This window comes from Sus scrofa, chromosome 6 (assembly GCF_000003025.6).
Source record: "Sus scrofa isolate TJ Tabasco breed Duroc chromosome 6, Sscrofa11.1, whole genome shotgun sequence".
Classification (NCBI taxonomy): domain Eukaryota; kingdom Metazoa; phylum Chordata; class Mammalia; order Artiodactyla; family Suidae; genus Sus; species Sus scrofa.
In genome coordinates this window covers 168,562,265-168,585,295 of record NC_010448.4, presented here as the reverse complement: position 1 = coordinate 168,585,295, position 23,031 = coordinate 168,562,265, and the positions used below count along the sequence as shown (strand labels likewise).

General features: G+C 42.5%; 1 protein-coding gene across 1 annotated transcript in view; it reads left to right on the top strand.

Annotated features, from left to right (window-relative positions):
* ZNF691 (zinc finger protein 691) overlaps positions 1–23,031 on the top strand; it is a 55,991-nt gene that overhangs the window by 11,156 nt on the left and 21,804 nt on the right. The window contains exon 2 of the transcript XR_002345245.1: positions 5,602–5,661. The gene's annotated coding sequence lies outside the window, so the exon portion shown is untranslated. The remainder of the gene's footprint in view (positions 1–5,601; positions 5,662–23,031) is intronic.

Sequence of the window (23,031 nt, the reverse complement as noted above, 5' to 3'; positions counted from 1 at the left end):
ACTCTCCTAGATAAACAAAAGCTGTGGACATGCATCATCATGAGACCTGCCTTACAAGAAATGCTAAAGAGAGTTTACAAGCTGAAACAAAAGGATGCTAGTCAGAAACAAAAAGCATACAAAAACCCAGTTTGTTGGTAAAGGTAAAAATATAGACAAATGGATAATACTGTAATAGTGTTGTTAAAAAGACAAATTCAGTGTAGAATTTAAGACAAAAGCATAAAAATGACTGAAAATATGTTAATGGATACAATTTATATAAAGATGTAATTTGTTACATCAATATAAGTAGGGGTGAGAAGATGCAAAAGAGTTGAGTTTTTTGTATATGATTGAAGTTATCAGCTTAAAACTTTATTCTAACTATAGAATATTTTGTGTAAGCCCTATGGTAACCATACACACAAAAATACCCATAGAAGATACACAAAAGAAAATAAAAACAGAATCAAAGTACGTCAATACAAAAAAAAAAAAATCAACAACACTGAAGGAAGGCAGAAAGTGAGGAAAAGGACAAAATTGCCATGTGACAGCAGAAAACAACAAACAAATGGCAATAGTCAGTCCTTTCCTTTTAGTAATTAAATGTAAATGGATAAATTCCCAAATCAAAAGATATAGAGTGGCTGAATGGATTAAAAAAACAAAACCAAACCCTATACCTACAGGAGCTTCACTGCATATGTAAAGACACACATAGGCTGAAAGTGAAAAAGAAGGAAAAATATTCCATGAAAATGGTAATCCAAAGAGAGTAGAAGTGGCCATATTATATCAGACAAAATAGACTTTAAGTCAAAAACTGTCACAAGAAACAAAGGACGTTTTATTATAGTAAAAGTCAATTCATCAGGACAATATAACAATTATAAATGTACACTCAACATTAGAGCGCTGAAATACATGAACTAAACATTGGCAGAACTGAAGAAGAAATCATAACAAATAATAGTAGGCTATTTCAGTACCCCACTTTCAATAATGGATGAAACAATCAGTCAGAAGATCAAAGTGGGATCAGACGACCTGAACAACACAATAAACCCAACAGACCTAACATGTAAAAACGGATCAGTCCCCCAACATCAGCAGAATACACATTCTTCTCAAGAACACATGGGACATTCCCCAGGATAGATTACGTTAGGCCACAAAACAAGTCTGGATAAATAAAGAGACTGAAATCATACTAAGTATCTTTTCTGATTACAACAAAATAAAACTAGAAATCAGTAACAGAAAATTGGAAAATTTACAAATATGTGGAAATTAAACAAAACACTCTTGAACAACCAATGGGTCAAGGAATAAATCACAAGAGAAATCAGAAAATTGGAGACAAATGAAAATGAAAACATACCAAAATTTATAGGATGCAAAAAAACCACAAAACAACAACAACAACAACAACAACAACAAAACGGTACTAAGAGGGAAGTTTTTTTGTGTGTGTGTCATTGTTGCTTTTTTTTTTTTTTCTTTTTAGGGCCACACCCACGGCATATGGAGGTTCCCAGGCTAGGGGTCCAATTAGAGCTGGAACTGCTGGCCTACACCAGAGCTGAGGACAGCTCAGGATCCTTAACACAGGATCTGAGCCATGTCTGCGACCTACACCATGGCTCATGGTAATGCCAGATCCTTAACCCACTGAGCAAGGCCAGGGATTGAACCCCTGTCCTCATGGATGCTAGTCAGGTTTGCTGACTACAGCGCAATGACGAGAACTCCTAAAAGGGAAGTTTATAGCAGAATATACCTAAAATAAATAAGAATAAAGATCTCAAAATCAGCAACCTAAATTTATGCCCCAGGAACTAAAAAAAGAACAAACAAAACCCAAACTTTTCAGAAGGAAGTAACTGATAAAGATTAGAGCAGAAATAAATGAACTAGAGATTAGAAAACAATAAAATAAAAAAACTGATCTTTTTTTAAAAGATCAGCAAATTGATAAACCCTTAGCTAGACTAAGAAAAGAGAACACAAATAACAAAAATAAGAAACGAGAGGAGACATTGCAACTTATGCCACAGAAATAAGAAGGATCATAAGAGACTACTATGAACAGTTATATGCCAACAAACTGGACAACCTAAAATAAATGGATGAGTTATTAGAAACATACAATGTATCAAAGCTGAATCATGAAACAATAGAAAATATGAACAGAGAAGTAACTACTTAGAAGATTGAAGCTGCAATTAAAATGCTCCCAATAAAAAAAGATCCAGGACCAGATGGCTTCACAGAAGAATTCCACCAACTGTTTAAAGTAGACTTATCACCCATCCTGCTCAAATTCTTCAAAAAATTGAAGAGGAAGGAACACATCCAGACTCATTTGATGAGCCCAGTATTACTCTGATACCAAAGACAGACATGCACATCAGGAAGAGAAAACTGGATTTCTTGTTATGGCTCAGCAGGTTAAGAACCTGACTAGTATCCATGAGGATGTGGGTTTGATCTCTGCCCTCACTCAGTGGGTTAATGATCTGGTGTTGCTGCAGGCTGCAGTGTAGGTCGCAGATGGCAGCTTGGATCTGGTGTTGCTGTGGCTATAGCATAGGCTAGTAGCTGAAGTTCCAATTTGACTCCTAGCCTGGGAACTTTCATATGCCACAGGTGTGGCCCTAAAAATGGGGGGGAAAAATGGAGTTCTCATTGTGGCACAGCAGGTTAAGGCAGAGGTCACAGCTGCAGAGGTCACAGCTGCAGCTTGTATTTAATCCCTGGTCCAGGAACTTCCATATGCCATGCATATGCCATGGGTGCAGACAAAAACAAAAACAAAACTATAAAGCAACATCCCTCATGATACAAAAATACTCAATGAACTACTAGCAAACCAAATACAACAAATAGCACATTAAAAACATGCATCATGACAAAGTGGGATTTATCCTCAAGACACACGATAGTTCAATATGTGAAAATCAGTAAATGTAATATATCACTAACAGAACAAGGACAAGACTCATATGAGCATCTCAATCGAAACAGGAAGCATTTGACAGAATGCTACATCCTATCATGATAAAAATACTCAACAAACTAGGTACAGAAGGAATGTACCTCAACATAATAAAGGCCATATATAAACAGCCCACAGTGAACATCATACTCAATAGTGAAAAACTGAAAGTTTTCCTGTAAGATTAGGAACAAGGCAAGGGTGCCCTCTCTCAACACTTTTATTCAACTTATTACCTGAAATCCTAGCAAGAGAAATTACAGAGAGAAGAGAGAGAGAAAGCATCCATTGGAATGGAAGAAATAAATTTTTCTGTTTACAAGTGAACTGATATCTTGTGTAGAAAACTCTGAAGACACCACAAAAAAAAACTGTTAGAACTGAAATCAGTACGGTTGCAGAATAGAAAATCAACATACACTAGTAATGAGCTAACTGAAAAGAAAATTTAAAAACAATGTCATTTAAAATAGCATCAAAAAGAATGAATATTTAGTAATAAATTTGATAAGGGAGGCAAAAGATTGGTACATTGAAAACAACAAAACATCCCTGAAGGAAATTAAAGCCAATGCAAATAAACGGAAAGACATTCCATGTCCATGGATTGGAAGACTGTATATATATATATATATATATATATATATATATTTTTTTTTTTTTTTGCATTTTAGGGCCGCACCTGCAGCATATGGAGGTTCCCAGGAAGGGGTCGAATCGGAGCTATAGCTGCCGGCCTACACCACGGCCACAGCAACACCAGATCCAAGCCACGTCTGCGATATACACCACAGCCCTCAGCAACTCTGGATCCTTAACCCACTGAGCGAGGCCAGGGATCGAACCCACAACCTCATGGTTCCTAGTCAGATTTGTTTCCACTGCGCCACGACGGGAACTCCTTTTTTTTTTTTTTTTTTTTTGGAAGACAATATTTTAAAGATGTCTGTACTACCCAAAGTGATATACAGATCCAAAGCTATCCCTACCAAAATCCTGGCAGCTTTTATAGAAATAGAAAAAAAAATCCTAAAATTCACATAAACCACAAAAGATCCCCAAAAGCCAAAGCAATCTTGAGAAAGAAGAACAAGGCTGGAGGCATCACACTCTGATTTCAAAATATATTATAAAGCTGCAGTAATAAAAACAGTAATGTATCTGTATAAAGACTTACATATAGAACAATGGAACAGAATAAAGACACTAGAAATAAACCCACACATGTAAAATTACCTGATATTCAACAAGAGAAACAAGAATACACAATGGGGAAGGATGGCTTCCTCAACAAGTAGTGTTGGGAAAATTGGGTATCTACAGGCAAAAGAATGAAACTGGACCCTTATTTCGCACCATAGCTAAAAATTCAACTCAAATTATATTAAAGACTTAAATATAAGACTTGAAACTATAAAACTCCTAGAATAAAACATAAGGGAGAAGCTTCTTGACATTGGTCTTGGTAATTTCTTGGTATGATGTCAAAATCACTATCAACAAAAGCAAAAATAGATGAATGGGACTACATCAAAGTAAAAAGTGTCTGAACAGTGAAGGGTGCAATCCACAAAATGAGAAAGTGGCCTTCAGAGTGGGAGGAAAGAAAGCACACCTATCTGATAAGGGGTTAATATCCAAAATACATGACTCCTACAGTTCAGCTGCAAAAAGCCAAAAACCCATTTTTAAAATGAGTAAGGACATGAATAGACATTTCCACAGAGAAAACACTTGTAATTTGTATTACTGACAGGTGTATGACACGGTATTAGTGTGCACAACTTCACCAATCAGGGAAATGCAGATCAAAACCGCAAGGAGATGTTACCACTTACCTGTTAGAATGGCCACTGCGAAAAAGAAAACAAGTGTTGGTGAGGATGTGGAGAAATTGGACCCCTTGTCTGCTGTTGGTGGAAATAAAAATTGGTGCAGCCACAATGAAAAATACTACGAAGATTCCTCAAAAAATTAAAAATTGAACCACCATGTGATCTAGAAATCTCATTTCCAGGCATATATCTAAAATAATTGCAAGAAAGATCTCAAAGAGGTATCTCATGTTCATTGCAGCATTGTTCATAACAGCCAAAATGCAGAAACCACCCAATTGTCCATAAATGTAGAATAGATAAAATGTGAGATATATATATATATATCTCAGCTTATTCAGGAATGTCAGGATTTTTGAAACTCCATCAGTTCTTTCAGCTTCCTAACCTAGTCCCACCACTTCTCCGTAGGCAGTAGCACAGGAAAGGACAATCCAAGCACTAAGCCACTACAACTCCTCAGACCCAGGCCAGATTATATGGAGGACAAGAGAGTGAATGTCTGGGACTCGTTTCTGCAGCGAGTCTAATTATTTTAGCATACAGATAAAATAGATCTGCAACTGCACAATTTATTAACTTAAACTGACTAGATTGAAGTCGACAGCAAAACGTCTTATGGATCCAGAACCCAGAAGCTCTCTTGGGTATAAAAGCTCAAGAGAATCGTGTCTTTCATAACCTCATGCCTTTGTCTTCAGCATAAATCCTTTATAAGTGTTTCCCCAGATCTTCTTCTGAGGTAGTGTCAGCTTCTCTAACTTCCACTTATTTCATTTGCAGGTGGTACTACTGCCTTAGAAGATCACTCTTTTACAACCATCAAGTAATGAACAGATTCAGGTAAGGATGGTCAATGGATGCTAAAACCACTGGGTGAAAGATTCTTGCAAAACAGAATATTTACACTGTTTCAAAGTATCATTCCATAGGTTACTTTACTAAATGCAGAGAGGAAAAGGTACTACTAAAATGGAATTCTGGGATTGGCAAATGCACACCATTGTGTATGGAATGGCTGGTCCGCCAGGTCCTGCTGTGTAGTACAGGGAACTCCATATTCCGTGATAACCTCTGTAGGAAAAGAATCTGAAACGGAATGGGTACGCGTAAATGTATAACTGACTCACTTTGTTGTACAGCAGAAATGAACAAAGCATTTAATCGACTATACCTCAATAAAATTTTAAAAAAGGAAAAAGAAAAGGAAGTCTGATGGATACCACCTGAAACAAAGGATCAAACATTGTCACCAATAATGAAACAAACTGACATGACGTGCCTCTTGATGTGATGTAAAAATACTACATATGCGTCGTACATATGTTGTGTGTATCACATATGCAGTATTTTTGCCAAAAATGATTAACCTAAATCCATTTTTGGGGGGGAAAGTGACCAAATCCATATTGTGGGGTATTTTCTAGAAAACGACCTTCCTAAACTCTTCAAAACAGTAAAGTCATGAAAGACCATCTCCATGTGTGTGTGGGCAGTGCACATGCATGTGTGTGTGTGTACTGTTCTAAATTAAAGATAAAGATAAAAAGATGCTTTAAAAAAGATTAAAGATGCTAGATAGGCTTGACAGCTGAATGCACTGTGAGATCCTTAATTGAGTCCTAGGTCAAATAAGAAAAAAGTTATGAAGGAAAGAGCAATAACGGATGAAACTTTACTGTTGTTGTTTACTGGGTATATGAATGTTACATTTCTTGGATGTGATCGTGGTGTTGCAGGTAGGAGGAGAATGTTCTTGTTCAAAGAGCCACATGCACGCAGGTATTCAGGCATAGAATGTCCTCACGTGTGCAACTTTCAAAGGGTTCAGCAGCAAAAGAAAAAAGTACATGGATACCTAGAGAAACCAGTGTAGCCAAGTGTTAACAACTGGTGGATCTAAGTGACGGATAAACTGTTAATTCATCATACCATCGTTTCACCTTTCCTAGGGATTATTTTTTTAAAAAACTAAAAAAAAAAAAAAAAAAAAAAAGCACTTCCTGCAGTTGGAAAAAGACGAGGGCAGCAAGGGAGAAAGGATATCTAGTGCAGGATTACAGAAACTTTAATCCCACTTGGCTAACCCCCACTGTGTTCTCGAAATCCTCACTCTGTGATCACCAAAATGGAAACAGTCCATACGTTTTGTTTGTTTTTCTCCTCTCTCTTCTTAAGGTCTGACTCATCTGAAAAGCTTCTGAATTTACTTAACGTATTCCTTTGTAGTTAACCTTGATACATTTCCCACCTCCTATGTAATAATTCTCCTTCTCAGTTTGCCCCCATTTGATCAGTGTTGTCCTTTCAACGAGTAGAATTCACCTTCATAGCCTCAAGGGGGAAAACTGTTTGATTGTCTCCCTCAATGCAAGGGAATCATGCAATAAAATTCAGTGCCTCTTAAAAAATAAGGAAATCACTTCCTTAATACGAAAAAGAGCATCTTTAGCAAAACCTCCAACAAACCTCATATATTAAAGTACAAGCATGCTCATGAACCTTAGAAGCATGTCCTTTAATACTGGCAATGAAGCAGGCTGGTAAGATAGGGGTGGAGGGCACTTCTATCACCACTAATGCTGGACATGATATTGGAGGTCCTGACCAATACGATAAGACAGAAAATAAAAGAGCAACTGTAAGGATTAGAAAGGAAGAGATTTATTTCCAGATTATATGGTAATTTGCATGAAATAATGACAAGAATAGCTAAGATGTATTGAGCACTTAATATAAGCAGGTGCTATTCAATAAGCATTGCACATAATAATACCACTTAATCCTACTTAAAAAAGTCCTTAGAAGATAAGCTATAATTATTATTCCCTTCTTGTAGATAGTGACTCTCGGGCACAGAGAAGGTAAGAAATTCACTCAAGATCTACCTAAGCAGTCTCATTCTAAGGCCTTGTTTTCATTATACCTTTACTGCCATCGACACAACTTGTGGCAGACAGAGAGGTATGAGAAGTATCAAGATACTTGATACTTCTTGAGAGCTAGAGAAGAAGGCATAACAGCAGTTCTCAAAGTTGGCTTCATAGTAGAATCACTTGGAGAGCTTTGAAAAATCCTGATGCCCAGGCTGCACCCAGACCAATTACATCAGAATCTTGGAAGGCTGGAAAGGCCTCCATCCTTCTCCCAAGTTTTTAAAGAACAGTTGCATTAAAATACCTTAAAAGAGCCCAAGAATCCACTCAAATTTGACAGAATTTTCCTTTCTCGCAAACTGAGTGAGGTTGCAAACTCTGAGCAGGTGAATCACAGAAGGGTATGATTTGAACCCAGGAGAAGGATAGGGACTAGAAGTCCCCGGCTGTGGTGACCATAAGAATGGCTCCGTGTGTCCATGTGCGGCTCAAGTAGAGTAATCCTGGAACCTGCACATCTCAGGTCCTACATCCCAGTCTCAAATCTAACTGATAATGACCTCACTGTGCTAATAAGTTGCCAACCCAATAGCCTCAATGTATTTAAACTGTCAACGTAAACCTTCCTGAGACGGTAACTATGTCACAGTCAGGAACTGTTGAATCAGTCCCTTCAGCGTCCCCCCCCCCCATGGTAACTCTATCATGATTGTGCATTGTTGACCCAGTAACCTGAACCCCCTGGAGATGCTAGAACTTCTTTCTTAGTACGTGGTTTTAAAGTCCTTAAAGCTTAGAGTTATTAAATATAGAGATGATAAATAAATCAAACCTGTCATATTAATACTTTTGTGTTTAAATATAATTGTGTGGGTATGTTTGTATTCAAAAATGTAATTTTGAAATAATATAGCATATTGAAAAATGTGAGATTAGTCTAATTTGATAGATCAGACCTCTGAAGTATACAGAAATTTAATTAAGTTTATAGCCAGTGTTGGAATACTAGATCTAGTAGATCTGTATCTTATATGTATGTAACAAATTTTTGTTAAGTACTTGGGGAGAATTTGCGTATTAGAGAAGAAACTTTATTGAGCAGGCATATGATGGGTGTAAAATGAAAAGAATCTATAACATTTACAAATTCGGTTTTAATGCTCAATGAGATTAATTTTTATAAGTTTAAGAATGGGATTAATTATTTAAAGGAGGGTTTTTGTTTGTTTGTTTGGTGTGCCCATGGCATACAAAAGTTCCCAGGCCAGGGACTGAACTTGAACTACATCAGGGACAATGCCAAATCCTTAACTGCTAGGCCACCAGGGAATCCCTAACAGAGGTTAGATTGTTCTACCTGAGTCATCTGAACAATGATAAAAGATCCCCTTAAACCTAATCATTACTCTTATATAATCAACTTAGAAATAGAATAATATTTTTGTAAATTGAACTTTTATGTCTTTAATTAAACCAGGGTTTTGAGTTTGTAGATGAAAAAAATCTCATATTAATTTAAAACCCAAGATGCTGTAGTCTGCCCTTAGCCTTGAAAAAAAAAAAAATCTGCCCTCATCCATAAAAAAAAAAAATCACATTGACACTGTCATTATCTGCATTTAACTGATGAAGAAATGGAAGCTCAGAAAGGTTAAGAAACCAGGAGTCAGATTTCTCTTGTGGCACAGTGGGTTAAGGTCTGGTGTTGTCACTGCAGTTGCTCGGGTCACTGCTGTGGCGCTGGACTAATCCCTTGGCCTGGGAACTTCTGCAGGCCTCAGGCACCGCCAGAAAAAAAAAAAAAGAAAGAAAGAAAAGGAAAAAAACCAGTAATCAGCTCCATGTGTGTCTGGCTTGAAAGCTTGTGCTGTTGGCGGAGTTCCCGTCGGGGCTCAGTGGTTAACGAGCCTGACTGGTATCCATGAGGATGCAGGTTCCATCCCTGGCCTTGCTCAGCAGGTTAAGGATCCGGCGTTGCCATGAGCTGTGGTGTAGGTCCCAGACGCAGCTTGGATCCCGTGTTGCTGTGGCTGTAGCATAGGCTGGCTGCTACAGCTCCAATTCCACCCCTAGCCTGGAACCTCCATATGCCGTGGTTGCAGCCCTAAACAACAACAACAACAACAACAACAACAACAAAAGCTTGTGCTCTTAACTAGTGTCATGTGGTTTTCCTGATGGCAGCCTCTGGAGAAGTCCCGTCGCTTCAGAACAATTAAATAAAATGTTTTGAAGTGACCTAATGTCTGCTGATATGCATTGTAGGTTGACTTTAAATCTAAGTAGTCAATTTCAGCTTGGAAAGAGACTTTACTGGCTCATGTCAACAGAAAATTCTGGCTTCAGGCAGGGTTGCTATAGACTTTTTTTTTTGTCTTTGCTATTTCTTGGGTTGCCATAGACTTAAACCCTTCGTCTCTCTATCCATCTGTCTGTGTTGCCTCCCTTCAGAGACAGGCTCTCTTTCCCCTCATGATGCAAGGTGGCTGGAGCTCTCCCTCTGGACTCAAGTATATAGCTTAAAAATGTGGCTGCCTCTCCCCCAGTGTTCCCGCAAGAGGGTCATTGCCTCTCATTGACTATGATTAGCCATGGGTCTGCTCTGGAACCATCATCGTGACTTAAGAAATGTGATGTTTTCACGGCCATGCCTGGAGTTGCAGGTTGACCCTCCTCCCCCAAATTGGTGGTGGAGTCAAATCTGCCACAAACATATGGGCTGAGAGTAGGGAGAGAACATTCCTCCTGAGGATGGGTGATTGGATGACAGGCAGCAAAAACAGATTCCACTGTGGTGGGCAAACTTCTCTCTTCAATTTCTTGAGATGCCTCACTATATCATTCACGTGTACTGCCGTCATATGGCCTTTCTTTTGGCCAGGAATCACGACACCACAGTGGAACCTAACTGTGTATCCTTTATTCTTCCCAGGATTGCATTTTGAGGGCAGGGATGTCTGTTTTGCCTTTCTTCAGTGACTGACATAAAAGTTGTTCAGGGACTTGTCTAATTAAACCAGATTGCAGGAGCCTGGGTTTGTTAGCCTCAGAAAAGAAATAAGCGAGATGGCAAGATGGGGACGTGTCCCGATGGTATTGTGGGTGGTAGCCATGTAGAGTAACGAGCGTACGTCAGATGCGCCAGACACTTCTTGATAACCTCTTTGTGTTAGGCTGCTTCCTGTTGGGGACAGTGTTCCAGTGGCCTCCACGGAGCAGCCAGTCTAGGCGGAAGGTGTTGGTTTTGTCCCGGATCCAGGTTAGAATGGGCCACCGTAGAGCCCTTGGTAATGGGTGGCATCCTGGAGAGCGTTGGGGTTGTCGTGTGGAGTGTTGGTTGGGTTTAAGGTTAATCGTTTCCACTTATTGAGCACCCCATCAAGTTCCTGATTCTCAAGGCCTGGAGCATGGGGACAAGCAGGTCAGAGGCTTCCAGACTAGGTCCAGGTCCTGACTTAGGGTTAAAACCCCCACTTCAGAGTGTGAAGAACCTAGCCATAAATAGACCTTAATGCTCACAAGACCATAGACAAAGGGGCAAACTGGAACAAAGCAGAGGCCCTGCTTCCAGACACCCAAAGGAATGGAGCATTGTCCCAGAGACAGTATATCTGCAGACACGGAAAGGGTACAGCTCAGTTCCAGAGGGAGGGTGTGTAGGAAGCCTAAGCTTGAGACTGAAATGAAGCTGACCATGCTTTTCACATGCTGTTCAGAGGAAGGACATCTTTATCAAACTGCACCCGTGCCGAGAACCTGGCTGTGGTCATTCAGAAGAAAGAAGAAGGCTTCCTTAGGAAGTGTGGGAAAACAGGAGCAGAGCTGGAGAAGGAGCCATTCAGAATGCTCTGTGAGAGAACAGCTCATTCCGTTTCCCCTCTGCCTTCCTGCAGAGAGAGACTAGTGATGGAAGGCAGCCCACCCTGACACATATCTCAGTGTATGTGGGTCTGAGATAAACCTGGAGAGCTTCCTGAGAGGGATGAGGGACTAGCCTGTCTTCCTGGTCGAATGGAAGCCCTGCTGCTGTATGTGGGCCCAGGACAGCTGCCCATCACTCATCCCTCAAAGCCTGCCAGATGCTCTCCTTGGCCAGATGTCCCAGGCTGGGGATGGAAGAGACCCTGTATAGGGAGCTGGCACCCTGTTGGCATAACAGGGGCAGAGTGAGCAAACAAAATCACAAGGGAAGCCAGAAGAATACTCAATCTGAGCCCTCCAGAAAAGCGGTCTTCAGACTGGATATGCATACTCCTAGGCGTTCACAAAAACTTTCCAAGGAGTATGTGAGCATATTTAGTTTAAAGGGCATCTATATAAAGAGCCTCAGCTTCCAGGTGTACTCGTTACAAAAATTAACCTGCCCGAGAGGAGTGGTGTTAGCAAGGTAGTGGGATAGGAAGCCTCAGACTTCCTTCTTCGACAGAGACATTAACTTACAGTGTGCAGTCCAAAAAGCCTTTATGAGACTTCCAGAAACCAGTTAAGAAGTCGCAGTACCCAGACAAGCTAAAAGCCAAGAACAGCTGCATTGAAGCAGATAAGAGGAAGCATTGCATTTCACCCGCAATAGCCCTTCTCCCAAGCTGGCACAGCTTGGAGCACTCAGGAATAGAAGAGAAACCATGGAGTGGGTGCTCTCAGATCACAGCGGAACTAAGCTAGAAATCAACAACAGGAAAATAGCTCTGTCATCCAAAATACATGGAAATTAAAGTAGTAAATAAGCTTTAAATAATACAAAACTTCTGAACAACACATGGGCCAAAGAAGAAACATCAAGAGAAATTTTACAATATTTTGAACTAAATGAAAATACAACTTACCAAAATTTGTGGGACATAGCAAAAGCAGTGCTTCGATGGCATTGAATCTAATATATTAGAAATATATATATATTAGAATATATGTGCATGTGTTTATAAATATAAATATATAAGAAATCTAACTTAGTAGAAAAGAGGAAAGATCTAAAATCAATAATCTAAGCTCTACATTTGGAAATTAGAAAAAGAAAATTAAATCCAAAGAAGGCAGAAGAAAAGAAAAGAAACAATGCAAAATTAGACCAGAAACGAATGAAAGTGAAAATAGGACATCCATAGAGAAAATTAACAAAACCAAAAACTCATTCTTTGAAAAGGTGAATAAAATTGATATGTCTCTAGCTAGGCTAAGAAAAAAGAGGACACAAATCACTAATATCAGAAGTGAAAAGGGGGACATCTGATCTCATGGACACTGAAAAAGATAAAGGAATTTTATGAGCAACTCTGTACCCACAAATTTAATAACCTAGATGAAATGGACCAATTCCTTGGAAGACATAAACTATCAAAACTCACATTAAGAGGAAACAAACAATCTGAGTAGGCTTATATTTATTAAAGAAATTGATCAATATTTAAAAAACTTCCCCAAACAGAAAACACCAGGCCCAGATGGCATCACTGGTGAATTCTACCAGATATTTAAGGAAGAAATTATATCGATTTCTAATTTCTTCCAGAAGGTAGAATCAAGAGGGACTACTTCCTAACTCATTCTATGATATCAGCATTAATACCCTAATACCAAAACTAGACAAAGAACTTTCAAAAAAGAAAACTTCAGAAGTAGGGAGTTCCCGTCGTGGCACAATGGTTAACAAATTCAACTAGGAACCATGAGGTTGCGGGTTCGATCCCTGGCCTTGCTTAATGGGTTAAGGATCTGGCGTTGCCGTGAGCTGTGGTGTAGGTCGCAGATGCGACTTGGATCCCGCACTGCTATGGCTCTGGCGTAGGCTGGCATCTACAGCTCCGATTAGACCCCTAGCCCAGGAACCTCCATATGCTGCAGCTGCAGCCCTGGAAAAGGCAAAAAGACAAAAACAAACAAACAAACAAAAAACCTTATAAAAAAAGAAATATATCTCATGAACACAGATGCAGAAATCCTCAACAAAACATTAATAAGTAGAATCCAACAATGTATAAAAAGAATTATAGAAGATTCTGGGAAGATGGCAGAGTAGGAACCACCTGGAATCTGCTTCCCCACCGAGACAACAACTGAACTGGCAGAATCTGATGTAACTGAAGGCTTGCAATAACTTCCAGGGGAGGCTTGGATGACAAATGCAGTTCATTTCAGCAATTTCAGTTATTAGCACAGTAGCAGGTACTCATCCCCCACCCCAGCCCCATGGCAGGCAATACACACACGTTCTACGAGTAACCTACACGCAGCTAGCAGGAGCTGTGGTGAGCAAGAAGGATACTCTCCTCCAAACACAAGCATCTGTACTCTGATTGCTGATTTCTGCTTCTGATCGCAGAGGTGCAAACAAAGAGGAGGGCAGCTATTGCTGTTGCAACTTCCCTCCGTGTTGCAAGCCACTCCTCCCCTGGCTCAAGTGACTTCCAGGGGATTTAAAGGACCAGTACTCCTTTTTCTGCCCTTCATTTTAATTTTTCTCCATTTGAGGCCCAGACATATAAAGTCTAGGACATTCAAAAACAACTCATATATAAGGAAAATTAGAATGTGACCACACACACACTCAGGGAAAGATGTAGGCCCAGAAAAGACCTGAGGAGACCTTAAGTTTACATGTCATGCTGATTCTTGGTACAGAGAGAGCCTACAACAATAAAACAGGCAAAAAACCCCAGCAAGTCCTGGGGAAGGGGGAGATTATAATTTCCAAAGTTAGCACATCATTAGATTGAAATGTCCAGTTTTCAGCAAAAACCACATCACAAGGCATACAAAGAAACAGGAAACCATGACCCATTCAAATAAAAAATAAATCAACAGAAACTTCCCTGAAAAAAGTCTGATGGAAAATCTATCAGAAAACACTTAAAACAACTGTCTTAAAGATGCTTAAGGAACTAAAGGAAAATGTGGAGAAAGTCAAGAAAATAATGTATGAATAAGATAGAAGTATCAATAAAGAGATATAAAACCTAAAAAGACACCCAAAAGAAATTCTTTTTCTTTTCTAGTCTTAGCAGAAGGTATAATAACTGAAATGAAAAATCCACTAGAGGGATTCAAAGGCACATTTGAGTAGGCAGAAGAAAGAATCAGTTAACTTGAAGATAGGACAATAGAAATTATTGAGTCTGAGGAACAGAAGGAAAAAAATTAAAGAAAAGTGAACAGAGCTTTAAGGGACCTGTGGGATAACACCAAGCAGACCAACATATGTATTGTGGGACTCCCAGAATGAGAAGAGAGAAGGGGGCAGAGAAAATATTTGAAGAAACAGTAGCTGAAAATGTCCCAAATTGGATAAAAATTATGAATATAAACATGTAAGAATCTCAGTGAACTCCAGGAAAGATGAACTCAAAGAGACTCAGACTGAGATACAAAAGCAGCAGGACAGAAGCAAATCCTCACACATGAGGCATCCTCAATAAGATTTTTGGCAGATTTCTCATGAGATATTTTGGAGGCCAGAAGGCAGTGGCCAATATATTCAAAGTGTTCCAGGGAAAGCTTTGTGAACCAGAATCCTATATCTGGCAAAACTGTCCTCCAAAAGTGAGGGGAAAATTAAGACATTCTCCAATAAACAAAGGCTGAAGGAATTTTTGCTCTCTAGACCTGATCTGCAAGAAATGCCCAGGGGAGCCCTGTAGTATGAAATGAAAGGACACTAGACAGGAACATGAAACCATATAGAGAAATAGAAATCTCAATAAAAGTAAATACATGGGCAGTTACAAAAGCTGGTTATACTGTCAATGGTTTGTAACTGCATATTTCGTTTTTGACATGATTTCAGAGCCTAATACATTTACGGAAAACAAACAAACAAACAATTATTAGCCCAAAATCTAGTATTATTGTAACTTTGGTTCGTAACTCCAAGTTTTATTTTTGATATAATTTAAGAGACCAAAGAATTTGAAAGGATTATTAGTTTATGTTTGGAGGCACACAGGGTATAAAGATGTGATTCTGTGGCATCAACCACCAAAAGGGGATGTAAAGGAGCAGAGATTTTGTATTTTGAAGTTAACCTGTGATAAATTCAAATTAGAGTGTTGTAGTTTGGGATATTAAACGTACATCCCGTGGTACTCACAGAGAAAAGGGCTGGAGAATATAAACAAAAGGAAGTGAGAAAAGAATGTAAATGTTTTACTACAAAAAATCACCTAAACAAAACTAAGATAGTCACGCAGGAAATGAGGGACAAAATAGCTGTGGGGCGTGTAGAAAACACAGAGCAAGATGACAAAAGCAGGTCCTTTCTTGTTAGGAATTACTTTATTTCTTTGGCCACGCCTGGGCATGTGGAAGTTCCCAGGCCAGGGACTGAGCCTGTGCCACAGCAGTAATCAGAGCCATAGCAGGGACAATGCTGGATCCTTAACCTGCTGAGCCGCCAGAGAACTCCAGGAATTACTTTAAATGTAAGAGGATTAAGTTCTCTAATCAAAAGACAGAGACTAGGGAGTTCTTGTTGTGGTTCAGCAGGTTAAGAACCTGACTAGTATCCATGAGGATGCGGATTTGATCTCTGGCCTTTCTCAGTGGTTAAGGATCTGGCATTGCCATGAGCCATGGTGTACGTCACAGATGTGGCTTGGATCCTGCGTTGCTATGGCCATGGCATTGGCTGGCAGTTGCAGCTCCAAGTTGACTCCTAGCCTGGGAACCTCCATATGCTGCAGGTGTGGCCCTAAAAAGAAAAAAAAAAAAAAAAGAGAGAGAGAGAGAGAGATAGAGATTAACAGAATAGATAAAAAACGCATAATCCAACTATATGCTCTCTACAAGAGACGTGACTTTAGATCCAAAGACACAAATAGACTGAAAGAGAAAGGATAGAAGACGATATTCCCTGGACATAGTAACCGAAAGAGAGCAAAGGTAGCTATCCTGACATCAAAGTAGACTCTAAATCAAGAGAGTTTACAGATTGCTAGGGTACTAACAGGAGGTAAGGGTGAAAGAAAAGTCAGGCCAGAGAGCACAGAGCCTTCAACAGCAGGCGAGCGTTCTTTGTGCAGCGCGCAGCCTCCGGGCCATCCAGCCGGAGGAGCCATCATCCCAGACCTGAGTGAGAAGAGTGAATGACCGTGGAGAGGGGAACCCACGGTATCTCAGATTACTCAGAGAACAACAGTCCTTTCTCCACAAACATCCTGGTATAAAATAGCCCCATTAGAGCCTGCCTCTTGAGGTATGTCTCGACGAGGAAGACATGATTTCGGAAAGTATAAAACGAAAGGCGGAAGCTTGCTCAGCGCTAGCACCTACGGCCCCAACATAAAAAACAAGCAAATGTCCCGCTTTTGACCCAGTTGCTTTTGATCTAATTGTTTCTTAAGAGAACCAGCATAGTTTGGCTGTAGAATGATATAATAATAATGGTGATACTGGAGTTCCCGTCGTGGCACGGTGGTTACCGAATCCGACTAGGAACCATGAGGTTGCGGGTTCCATCCCTGGCCTTGCTCAGTGGGTTAAGGATCCGGCGTTGCCGTGAGCTGTGGTGTAGGTTGCAGACGTGGCTTCGGATCCCGCGTTGCTGTGGCTCTGGCGTAGGCCGGTGGCTACAGCTCCGGTTCGACCCCTAGCCTGGGAACCTCCATATGCCGCGGGATCCGCCCTAGAAAAAGCAAAAAGACAAATAATAATGATAATAATGGTACTAATAGTAATGAAACTAAATCAACTATACTGCAATTTTAAAAAGAATCAAAAACAAACACAAAATAATTACAGTAACCATTGAAGAAGCACTTGCTATAAGCCAGGTACCATAAGACCTTCCTTATTCAATACTCACAAGTCCGTGCTGGAGATTCACTTACTGTCCTCATTTTGCTGATAGACGAATTGAGTCTAAGAGAGGTCTGGGCCAGTATGCGGCATTACTTAGATTAAAACACTGCCTCCTATTTCAAAATCACACCCTTACCCATCGCATTTTGTGTGCCCAAGCAGTTGTGCTTGGCAGAGAGCATCTAGCACTGCCCCTTGGGGATGATGAGGTGACAAGAAAAGAACCGCTTGACTTCTTGATGCCTTGATCTGTTCAGCAATGAATGGAAATAATAACTGCTGCCTCACCCAGCAGAGTCATGGGAGATAAGACCTGGTTTTTCCCTTTGATTTGAGTGCACGAGGCAGGTAGACCACATCAGCCCACAGCCGTGAATGGAAAGAAGAGGCCACTTCTGTGTGGTTTTGTGGATGGCCTGACTGCAGGTGCCTCATCTATACAATGGGCATAATAAAAGTAGTATCTGCCTCCTGGGCCGTCTGTAAGGATCCAGTGGGTTCATAGATGTCCTATTTAGGACATGCTTGACCAATAGCACTATCTAAAGACCAGCTATTATCGGCATTAAAGGTAGAAACTTGGCTACCAGGGATCGCTGTGGCCGTAAACAGTAACTTCCAAGTGGAGACAGGAGAGAAGCCTGCACTCACCCTGGCTTCCTCGGTAGGCGTCTATGAGGAAGACTGGCTATAATATTGGCCAGTGGTAAGCAAAGCTCGAAGATATGACAGGGATGGAGAAATAAGGTCTAGAAAGTAACAACAGCTTCTAATTTGTACCATTTCTATGCTCAAGCTCCCCATCAGGAGTACACCAGCTCGGTCTTGCCTCATCTAATACCACGGTAGGGGTTTTGTTATTAACTGTGTCCCCTGTCAGCCCCACTCCCACCTCTGTAAAAACACAGTAGAAAGTGATGGGGGAGTTCCCACTGTGGCTCAGTCGTTAACTCTGGCGGTAACTCTAGACGTACCAACTGGGGTCCATGAGGAAGTGGGTTCCATCCCTGGCCTTGTTTGGTGATTTAAGATCCAGCATTGCTGTGTAGGCTGGCAGCCCAGGAACTTTCACATGCTGCATGCGGTGCCCTAAAAAGGAAAAAAAGAAGAAGAAGAAGAGGGAGTTCCTGTCGTGGCTCAGTGGTTAACGAATCCGACTAGGAACCATGAGGTTGCGGGTTTGATCCCTGGTCCTGCTTGGTGGGTTAAGGATCCGGCATTGCCGTGAGCTGTGGTGTAGGTCACAGATGCAGTTTGGATCCCGTGTTGCTGTGGCCTTGGCGTAGGCTGGTGGCTACAGCTCCGATGAGACCCCTAGCCTGGGAACCTCCATGTGCTGCAGGTGCGGCCCTAAAAAAAAAAAAGACAGAAGGCAAAAAAAAAAAAAAAAAAGAAGCGAGTATAAAACACCAGGAGATCTTGTGCACTCTTTTTAGAGACGGGAGGGAGAGAATATCTACCTCCTAGTTTTTATAAAGTTTGGGTTAAATTTATACTTATTTTTCATACTTATTGCTGTCTTGGAGAGCAACTGAAATTTCTAAGACTCATTGCTGGAAAAGACAATGAAATTTCTGTAAGAGTCAGAGGTTTGTTTTCATAGTTATCTTCTGTGGGTTGTTGTCACCTTACAAGGATATTTTCATTATAGAAAACGATACGTGTTGCAATGTGGGAATTGTGCTGATCCTTTCCAAGTTGCAAAGTACGTCATAGGAGGGTGGATTTGTTCACTAACCCTATGATAACTAACCTGCTGGACATAACTGCATATTATAATGAACACAAACAACATAGCAAAACTGGGAAGCCTCTTCTTACATTAAAAACCAAAATCCGAAGTCCTCATGTGACGCATGAGGCCCTACGTGATTGAGCGTCCTGCCCCCTCTCTGACCTCATCTCCCCGTCTCCCTGGTCCAGGCGCCCGAGCCTCCTTGCTTACCTATCGGCACCCTGGAATGGTCCTGCCTGTGTACCTTTGGACTTGCTTTTCTCTTGGCTTAGAAAAGCCTTTTCCCCACATTATGTGTGTGATTTGCTGTCTTATTTCATTCAAGTTTGTTCAAATATCATGCTCTCCCTCAGGAGACCTTCAAATTATCTCGTTTAAAATCACCTGGCCCGCCCACCCTCATATCCGTCATCTTCTATTCTTTGGTTTGTTTTTTCTTCCCCATAATACAAATCACAATCTGATACTTTATTATACTTTTTTTTTTGGGGGGAGGTTATGTATGCCTGGCAGGCGAAAGTTCCCAGGCCAGGGATTGAACCTGTGCCACAGCTATAACCAGAGCCACAGCAGTGACAAGTCTCAGTGACAGCTGAGCCACAAGGGAACTCCTATTATACATTCGTTGATTGTTGACTGCTGGTTTTCCCCACCAGAATGTAAGCTTCATAAAAGCAAATCTTTGTTTTGTTTACTGCTGTATCCCCAGCACTAGAACAATGCCTGGTGCCCTGTGGGTACTCAGTAAATGAATGATGTGAAACTAAGGAAAAGATCTGGGCCCATGACCGGAAAGAGCCTGCCCTGGGAACTCTGCACCAGGTGGTTCAGGGGGTGCCTACCTGATACCAGAGACAGAGATGATCTGGGAAGGGAAACATCCCTGGGGTTCACGGAAACCCTGGGCGGTGAGTAACCAGACTCTACGAAGGGCGTGCAAGAGGGACTGCGGAGAAACTCCGACACCCGTGTTACATACACATTATCTTATTTCATCTTAATATCACAATAGATGAGGAAACTGGAGCTCAGATTGGCGAAGTGACTTACCCGAGGTCACTCGGTTAGGCAGCGGAGCCAGAATCTGAAATCAGCTCTCTCTGACTCTAGCAACCACGTTCTTTCCAAGACGCCACGCAGCTTAGGAGACCGTTTGGCAAAGAGTGTGTACTCAGTTAATTAACAGTTGAAGGGATGGACAAAGGCTTCATAGAGAAAGTCACAGTTAATTTGGTCTTTTTGAGATCACACAGCCCTAGGCAGACCTGGAGAGAAAAAGGAGTTGAACAAAAAGTTTTAAATTAGATGGAAAAATTAAAATCATTTAAAGAAGGTATACATGTATGTGTGAACGGGTCACTTTGCTGTACAGTAGACAATTGACAGAACACTGTAAACCCACTGTAAGGGAAAGAATAAAAATCATTAAAGAAAACCAAAGATCAGATAGGCGAGGAGCTGTCCAGGGAACACTGAAAATGCCAGCTTAGCTGGGTCTGAGGGTGTCGGAGGAGCACTTTGGTAGACAAGGTCTCCACGGGCCAGCTGGGCGAAGGAAGTCTGGCTTTGCCGTGAGGCAGCAGGGAGCGCGAAGCTGTAGAGTAATGTGGTCAGACACCGCTTTAGGACGGTCGCTCCAGCGTGCTGGGGGCAAATGGATTTGTTGCCGTCGTACCAGTGAAGGCTTATCTCCAAAGCAGTCACTTCTCTCTGAACCCAGGAGAGGTAGAGGTTAAAACTAGCCCTGACCTGGGAGTTCCTGTCGTGGCTCAGCAGTAACGAACCCAAGTAGCATCCATGAGGACAAGTGTTCCATCCCTGGCCTTGCTCAGTGGGTTAAGGATCTGGCGTTGCTGTGAGCTGTGGTGTAGGTCGCATGCGCGACTTGATCCCAAGTTGTTGTGGCTGTGGGGCAGCGGGCAGCTGCAGCTCAGATTCCACCCCTCCTCTGGGAATTTCCATATGCCCTGGGTGTGGCCCTTAACAAACAAACAAAACTAGCCCTGACCTAGATGTTCACCCACCAGCCACAAGTTGGCAGCAGTGTCCCAAGAAATCAGTGAGCCATCTCAAGCAGGCACGTCCTCAGCCAACTCCTTGGGTAATGATGGAAACACATGAGCAGGTGGGAGGGCAGTAGGTATGGGGGGACCCCAAAGGCCTGTAGGGGAAGGGGCGTGTGGCGATCAGAGGACAGAATGATCAGTGCCTGGAGGATGGCTGCAGTGGATTAGGGGGCAGGGGTGAGAGAGGGGGCAGCGTCCGAGAGCTAGAAACTCTTTGCGAATGGCCTGGAATCTTTCAGGCTAAGAAAGCTGGACATAATGCTGAGGGAAATGGGGATCCAGGAAAGGTTTAAGTAGAAGAGAGATATGACTAGATTTGCCTTTTAGAAAGGTCATCAAGATCGCAATGTGGAGAAGGAAGGAAAGAGACAGGAGGCAGAGAGAAAAATGCGCTGCAGTGATTCCAGAGAGGCGAGGAGCGGTCGGAACTAGGGCCAGCGATGGCAGCGCCCGGACGGGGTCAGATTCGTAAGGGACCTAAGAAACGAAAATCACTGAATGAGAGAGGGGACTTTCAAAAAGCGGGTGTTACGGTAGAGAATTGATATGCTTCCCCCCGTTATTAAGAACACATTCTGAATTGTTGGATTTTTATACCTAAAACCATACTGGAAGAACTCAGATCGTGGAATCTGAGCCTAATTTCTACTTCATTCATCCAGCAATGCTGATCGGAGCCTGTGGGGAGAACTGAGGACAGAGGAGTGACTTAGCAGTTGCCTCCCCAGTCTGGCGGAAGGACAGTCAGCTCCTGCACAGTGTGGGGAGGGCTTTGATGGAGGTGATACAGGACGTCGTGGAGTCCGGCGGGGTAACCTGACCCAGGTTTCCAAGGAGAGGAGACTGTTGAGCCCAAGGTGTCAGATAAAGGATCTCAGAACCATCTGTGAGCTAAGCACTGTCGAGAAGGGGGACTGGGGAGCAGCCTCGTTACTTATTTACCCCTTCGTCACAAAGCGTAGACGTAAGGATCCCAGGTGAGCCACCTTCCCCAGGATGTCGGCGCCAACTGGGCGCGGTCGCCCGCTCCAGGAGCAAATGCACCTCCCTGATGTCGGAGGTGCAGAGGCCTGGACCGCCGCCCAGAGCAGCCGGGCTATGATTGGTGGGGGCCTGAGGCCCGCCCCTCACCAGCCAACACGGCGGTTCTGATTGGTGGAGAGACCGCGCAGCCTCGCCCCTCCTGCTAGGCCACCCGGGAGGCTAGCCGCGTGAGGGAGCCAGAGCCGGGCCGGCCCTGGAGCACCGCAGTCAGGGTCTGGGAAGGATGGAAGATCGCCCCGGCCCCGAATCTTCCACCTCCGCGGTGGACTGCGGTCCCTAGAGAAAAGGCCTCAGGGCACCGGAAGCTGTGCTTCCCGGGGCGTTGCGGGCCGAGGCTGGGGCGGGCCGGGTCTCCCGGAGCCTGTGTGCAGCCTGCGTGCCCCTCGCAGTTCGGGAAACGGTGGCACCCGCACAGTGGTGCAAGCCCAGCGAGGAGCGGGAACCGGAGAGGAGGTTCACAGGCCTTTTCACACCAGTGTCTGGAGCCCTGGGCTGGGGCGAGGCCGGGGTGCTTCCGGGCCTTGACCTCATCTGCTTTGCATCCTTAAGCTCTGGCCTCTAGCTTGCCCCAGCCCCACCCCTAGTCGCTTCCTTACGAAAGGCGCCAACGGCGGCCAGGCCACCACAGGATTTTGAGAGCAGGCTGGGCTCCTGACTCTTTGCGCTATCACTCCCTATCACTCCCGGGGGGCCTGCCAAG